Raw genomic sequence first — 7,996 nt, 5'->3', positions numbered from 1 at the left:
ACAATACACTCAAAATGCATAGAAACATACACACTTTCCCAAAGTGGTTGACTGTTGCTAAGCAGAATAGTTGTTGTTCCTTTCTGCAGTATCTCTGAAGAGAAAATACTATTAGCCACTCCCTGTTAAACACTGCTATGGCCATTTGACTTGCTTTGGTGCCTGAACACCCACAAATTACTCTTGTCCAATCTTAAATTCATGCATTAGAAAGGTAAACATAACTCTGTGAAATAACACACAGCCCAGAGTTAAACCAGAGCTCCCTACATTCTCCAAACCTGTAGAAACTTCCTACAAACTCCCTGATAGTCACATGAACTGCTCACAACCCTAGCACACACCACCCACAGCCTGCAGGTGTGTGTGTGTGTGTGTATATATATATACATTTATACATATATAACATATATACATATATATGTTATATATGTATAACATATATATATAAATATGTTATATATGTATAAATATATATATACACAAACCTCCAACCCTACCTCAAACATACATATACCATTGAAATTTTCATCCTATACAAACAGCGATCCCCACCCCTTGAATTCACATGTACAAACTCAACTTACATACACAGAAACACCCACTTCCCCTAAACACATCTCCCACAACCCTGAAGACAAACTCACACACCCAGAATATATGTAAGTGACTCTGAACCGAGAAAGAGATGAGTCTGGTGGACAGTGGGAGGGGCCACAAATCTCTCTGCCCTAAACACCTTGCTTCCCTAGTTGATGGGAATGTAGGTGGGAGACAGCCCGGCTGCCAGCCCCTGCAAGGATTGCATCAGGACAGGGAGTCACCTTCTCCAGGGCTCACCCTTTCCCAGGAAGGCTCATAATCCAGTGGTTGATGGAGGCAGGTGAGAAAGACCTGGACTACATAATTCAACTGAGGAAAGAGTAGACTTTGTAGAGCCACAGTCCATCTGGGCCAGCTGAGACAATTTTGTGGTCTATGGCAGAACTGACTTCTCTCTCTCTGTCCAAACCTGATTTATTTTTACTTTTCTACCTTTCACATAGATTCTTTACTAACCAGCTTGTTCACTAACTTCTGTATCTCAGTCTGCATTTCAGAGAAGCCAAACAGACAACAATCACCCATTCCTTCATTCAGCAATTATTCATGGAGCATCAACGACATGGTAAAGATGCCTCATGTGGGACTTAAACTGTAGAGCATCGAGCAGGCTATAAATAAATAGCACTAGGCTGGATTCATGCACACACTGAATTTCTCAGGTGTCCAGTCAGCAATGAGATTTAGTGCTGCTAATGTAATGAACTCTGCAGATAGAAATGGGGGGATGTAGCAGAGTGATATTATTGATGAATTCACAAAAGAAATATTGGATTATGTTTGTAAACTGGTCTGTTCCTCTGGGCATATTAAAATATATTGGAATCAGAGGTTTATTTGATTAAGTAATCAAGTAAATCTCATGTGCCACTAGGGCATTGAGTCCCCACCTCTTGGTGGGTGGGGACTCCCAGATAAAAGGCATGGCAAAGGACAGAGTTGGGGTTTTTAATTTTGCAGTTTTGATGTTGCAGTTTGATGCAGAAGTCTTAAGCTGGAGCCCCAAGAAGTAATCACATAGAAGAAAGAGAAGCAAGCCCCAGGAACAGAGGAACCCTGAGCCTGGAAAGAAGCAAGCCCTAGGAAGAGAGGAACCCTGAGCCTGGAGAGAAGCAAGACTTGGGAAGGGAGGAACCCAGGAAGCCTGAACCCTGGCAGATGTTGGCAGTCATCTTGCTCCAACACGTGGAAATACACTTTGGTAAGGGAAGTAACTTATGCTTTATGGCCTGGTATCTGTAAGCTCCTACCCCAAATAAATACCTTTTATAAAAGCCAACAGACTTCTGGTATTTTGCATCAGCACCCTTTTGGCTGACTAATACAGGGGATGAAAATAAAGATGAGAGTTATCAAAAAACACTTGTTGATTGAAAATGTAAGAGAAAATTAAATCACCAAGGGGAGTCAGTTTCCTCATATAAAATCACTTCTATAGTGGATTCCTCTTTTTGGGATATCTGCAATCTGGGCACTGAGGTTCAAGTTATTTTCCAGGTATACCAGTTATCCATTGCCACAATAGTGCAGATAAACAAACTACATCAAAGCTCAATGGATTACAGCCATAGGTGTAGATTTCCCTCAGGCATCTGAGGGTTAGGGTTTGCAGCTTGGCCCTCTTGGAAAGTTCTCCTCTGCTCTAGGCTCCCTCATATGTCAGGGTTTAGTAGAGACGCAGTCTGTTCCACATTTCCCCCTCAGCAGGAAAGTCTGAGAACATGCACCTGTCAATGGCCAAGATTCTAAAGAAAGTCCCAGAACCAGGTCCCAGGGGCAGAGGGGGGAGGCACTGCAATGTGAGAAGGGGAAGGGCAGGGAGGCCTGGACAGAAGAGCTCTGTCATTTTGTCTTCTGCAACAGGTAGCTGTGGCTTCTACCTCACCAAGTTGTACACTTGGAGAGGAGAATGTTATGGCAGGTTATTGCACTCCTACCCTGGGGGAAAGCTAAAAACACATTCTCTGGTCATCTAATCCTTATTCAGCAAACAATTCTTTGTGGTGTCCTTTGTGCAGACACTGGAAAGGCTACTGTGGAGAATTCAGAGGTGAATAGGTCAGGTCCCAGTGCTTGAGGATTCTAAATCACATCGAGGTTTATAACTAATTTTGTTCTCATCTGAGTCCGTCACAAACATATTTGCTGATGGAAGGGTGGGTAAGCAGCAAACTTGGCCTGCAGGTGGAACTTAGACTAGTCAGCTCCAGGCTGACAATCCCGCAGGGCTTCCTGCTCCAGGCAGCAGCAGCCAGGAGGTGAGTCTGGGAAAAGGGGAGGTGTGGGTGGCTCTAGGGCTGGGGTGGGGGCTTCTCTCCTTGACTTGCTCTCTCCACCTCCTACTGCAGAACTAAACGTGGCTCAGGCCCCATCCCCAATTCCTGGCATCTGTCAGCGCTTGACTGGGCTCCCTTGAGCCTGCTCTGCTTTCCACATCTGCAGGTCCTGGGCTCCTTCCTTTGGCCCCTAGAACACAACCTCCACCTTCATTCCCACACTTCTGCAGCAGAAATTAGAAAGACTTCCTTTTAGGAGCAGCTGCCCAGTGGCGGCACAACAACCTTCTGAGTCTCCTCAGCCCTCACCAGTGCGTTACTGTAGGGCCTGTGGGACCCCATGTCCTGGTGTGGAATTTGAAGGGCAAATGACCTGTCACCATCAGCCTTTGGAGAGCAGAACAGTCTGGGGCTCCAGGAGGCCTGGACATAAGGACCACTCAGCGAGGAGCCGACATGTGGGTGGAGGGTAACACTGGTGGTCCTGCCCCCAGGGTGAGGGCGCTCCCCTCCAGGCCTCAATCTTGGCATCCAACATTGGGGCAGCAATGCCAGGCTGGGGTCTGCAGCCCTAAGACCACACTCCATCCTCCCAGGTCAAGGCACACCCTCTGTCTCCCCACATTGTGGTTTGTTACACGGCCATCTTAATTCCTTTCAATTCTGAATGAAACTGCTATAACATATACCGGTTTTGGAGGGGGATTTAAAAATATTTTTTTTTAATTAGAGAAATTGTAGGTTTACAGAAAAATCATGCATAAAATACAGAGTCAAATATATTAGTACGATTAACACCTTGCATTAAGGTAGTTCATTGTTACAATTCATTAAATGACATTTTAATAGTTGTACTACCAACTATATTTCATGGTTTACATTAGGGTTCACCGTTGTACAATCCTAGGTTTGTCTTGTTTTTCAAATTTTCTTCTTGTAGCATATTTACATCCTTAAATTTCCCCTTTGACCACAATCAAATATATAATACTCTGCTGTTAATTATATTCACAGTTTTGTGCTGTTTTAAATCATAAAAGCAAGCACAGCATCATTCTCCAGTTAAGCACAGTATAATTAGTACAGCAAATTGCCACTGAGTTGAAGTTAGGATACAAAAAGTGCCATGGAGGGCACAAGAATCCCTCTGTACCACAGGGAGGCATTTATTGGAGCATTTATAAATGGGGCGTCTGCTTCTTTTGTGGTCAGGAGAATTCATCACAGTGGAGAAAAGGCCCTAAGGAGACTCACCATTAGGAGTGAAGCCCGGAAATCCTTGCGTGGGACTGAGGGAGGCAGGAGGCAAGTGTGACGTCATGGGGTGGCCACCCTTCCTAGTCACCCCCAGTAGAATTCAGATCCATTTAAATTAGAGAAAGTAAATAAGGTCCAGTAAACCTATAAGAAAAACATGAAGTTGAGATGACATTCCTGGTGCAAGGGGAGCCTTCCTTTCCAGATAGAGAAAAAGTCCATGTCCAAAGGGTTCTGGGTCAGAGCCACATCTCCCCCTAGCTGGACCAACCAGGTGCCACCTCATCATAACCCCCATTGTTCTCCACCCCTAGCTCAAGGACAGACCCTTCCCAATTCCTCCAGTGTCCCCTCACTGACACCTAGAGGCCTTGCTATCCCTGAAGACTCAGGTTTCCACGGACATGGGTTGGCTGAGAACTAGTGATACAGCTGACTTTTTTGGTATCCAATATTACCTACCAGGGAAGATGATGGTGGGTGGGTGTGGAGTGGGGGCACATGGTTCTGCAGGCTTTCCAAAGCAGGACACTTAGAAGACAGCATCCTTGTCCAACAGTCATGCTCAAGAGAAGCCAGTAGCACCTGCGGCTGTCCAGATGATGCTGAAAAATATTTTCCTGGGACAGGACTTGCCCCATTTGTCCTCCTATCCAGGAATCCTGAAACCTCAAGATTGCTGAGCACTAGTGGAAAACTGACCTATGAGGTTCTGCAATCCACAGCCATCTTCTAGCTTCTCCATACATCCAGCGGCCCTTTGTGCGGGGACCACACGAATGCATCAGGACCTTCCACCCAGCTAAGTTACAGATGCACTGTACCCATTTGAATGAGGACAGGCAGGAAATCAACCTTGAATGGAATTCTTTGGCCCTAAAATATGGACCAACCTGATCAGGGGTAACCAAATAATTCAGAATGACCCAGGGTGGATGCACACAAACAAGGAACCCAAACCTACAAATGGCCCCTTCACAATTCCCTTAGATTTGCCAGTGCAACTCTTACAATGTTGCCCAAGTGTTTTTGCTCTAAATGTACATTCTGAGGAGCACACACACATGAAAGGTGCTCTGAGAGAAAAGACCAAAAATCCCTGATTTATATCTGCAGGAAGAGAAGGAGAATCCCTGATTTGTAGTGCAAATATTCCCCCTATGGCCAATTTCAAGTTACCAACCTGACATCGCTGAATCCAGAGCTGAGAAGAGATATGTACCATCAACTATCCCAAGTTAGTATGAGCCAACCACAGTTAGCCTGATCCCCTTTTACGTGACTATGTGTGCAGGATGTAATTGCACAAGAGTGGGATACATCATTCCCATCCTAGAGGTAGAAGCAAAGTCATGCTATGCATCTCCGGAACACACGTGCACAGTCCCATCCATATGTTAATTATACATACACCTCACTAATTATATTTAATTTTTTATAGTAAAAACCCTACCCACACTGGATACTCTTATGCCACTCCTAAAACTATACACACACCCAACATCAGTCTGGATACAAACATGAATAACCAACACACTACTGGAATATACTGCCTGAATATACACACAGGCTCTCAAATGACCAAGTACATGAAGTCTTATCTCATGCACTGCCTTTAATAGATCCACAAACAATTACACAACTATCAAATACACATACTTCACAATTTCTGAATACACGTACAACCTACACAGGCTCTTAGCTTCCAAACACACATACTGGACCATAGCTACAAACATAGACACCAATGAGATTCAAGACCACCCCAGCAACAATGAAAACACATATACAAGCATATACACCAAATTCCTCAAGCATTACATCCCAGAATAAACCCACTGATTCAATGAACCCTTAATTTCACACAGAAACTCCAAATAGAGTTGTCTCTTCATGACCCAGGTTTATACAGTACAAAACTCAGAAAGAGTCACACAGAACACACAAACACAAGCACTCCTGCACTATTGCCAATGTACAGACACAGCTGCCTCACACATGGAAACCCAGACACAAGCATTCAAATAGTCCCAATCCTTCAACATGTACATTCCTCAAACATTATACCCCATAACCCCATATCCTTTATAGCTCCACCTGTCCAACCCACAAACATTCCCAACCCCACATGTGAAAACACTAGCATTCCCCAAAGAACACTGTGAATCCTCTTTATACCCTGGATCCTCAGAAAAATCTTACATAATTCCTCTACCCCATCTTGGATACACACACAATGCAGTGGACATTCCAAATGTGCAAAGAAATATCTCCAATCCACCAAATATGAGTACCATAAAACCCCTTCCACGTCCTCAATTATGTACCCCCACTCCCACAGCTCGAATTCTTAGACATACTTCCAATACATAAAATCATCCCACTGTGGTAGATTGAATTACGCACTGCAGTTTAGATCTTTTTTAATCTTAATCCATTTTCCTGCAGCTGTGAGCCCAGTGTAAACAGGATCTCCTCTGGTTTCCATTTTCAGTTCATGTGTGTCCCAACTAAACCTGAGGGTGGGTCTTTTCTTCTTTTTGTCTTTATGTATTTTTTTAACGTTACATTAAAAAAATGAGGTCCCCATACACCCCCACCCCCTCATCCCATTCCTCACCCCACAACAACCTCCCCAATCATCACAAGATATCCACTGCACCCGGTGAATACATCCCCGAGCACCGCTGCACCCCATGGTCAATGGTCCACACCATAGCCCACTCTCTCCCACAGTCCACCCAGTGGGCCATGGGAGGACACACAATGTCCGCCAACCATCCCTGCAGCACCACCCAGGACAAGTCCAAGGCCTGAAAATGCCCCCACATACCACCTCTTCCTCCCATTCCCCACCCCAAGCAGCCACCATGACCACCCTCTCCACACCAATGCCACGTCCTCTTCGATTACTAATCACAATAGTTCATGAATAGAATATCAGTGTGTCCACTCCAATTCATACTCTGTTCCTCCATCCTGTGGAACCCAGAAAGGTTGTGTCCACTCCTGAGGGTGGGTCTTAATCCACTTGGCAGTAGGCCTTATGAAGAGAAGCATGAAGTCACAGAAGCTAAGAAGGAAAGGTCATCACCCAGTGACCACAGGCTGAGATATAATCCAAGGAACTCAAAGTTTTCCCAGAAAACAGTATCAGAATGCTACGGGGTTTTGGGAGAAAGCAAGCTTCCCCCATACTTTGATCTGAACTTCCTCTAATCTCAAAAGAGACCAATATATGCTGTTTAAGGGAAACCATGCTGTGGGATCTGTGAGATCAGCTCAAGCAAACTAAGATATTCACTTCCATGTATAAACATACAATCCCAGCACTCACTGAGAGATACGTACATATTAACTGCCCACAATACATACTAATAACTATTTACTGAAAGTTTTAATAACACAGCACTAGGAAATATACATCCAAACCACTGTGACCCAGAATACACACTTATTACATGCAGAATGTACCACATGCCTCAAGTTTACCCACAATTCCCCTGCACAACACAAATTGAAAAAATACCACCATATATCACCATATACAAATATAGCTCCACACTATCTGCATATACATAGCCCCTGCACTTGCTGATGATCAAAATACCTCCAGCATTTTCCAGAATAGACACATGAAACACAACAATCCTTCATCTGAACATATGCAAGAACTGCCAGCTTCATAAACTATTATACAGTTTCCCCTAAACACCAAGGTATCTATACACAGCTCCTGAAAGTCACCAAAAATACATCACCCTTCAGCATGCCCTGAGCACATTCAAATGATCCCACACATCCCCCCAATATACAGAAGGCATCGTCCCTACCAGCTAATACACTGACACATTCCCTAA

The sequence above is a fragment of the Dasypus novemcinctus genome, chromosome 8 (assembly GCF_030445035.2).
Source record: "Dasypus novemcinctus isolate mDasNov1 chromosome 8, mDasNov1.1.hap2, whole genome shotgun sequence".
Lineage (NCBI taxonomy): Eukaryota > Metazoa > Chordata > Mammalia > Cingulata > Dasypodidae > Dasypus > Dasypus novemcinctus.
This window is presented reverse-complemented; position numbering follows the sequence as displayed.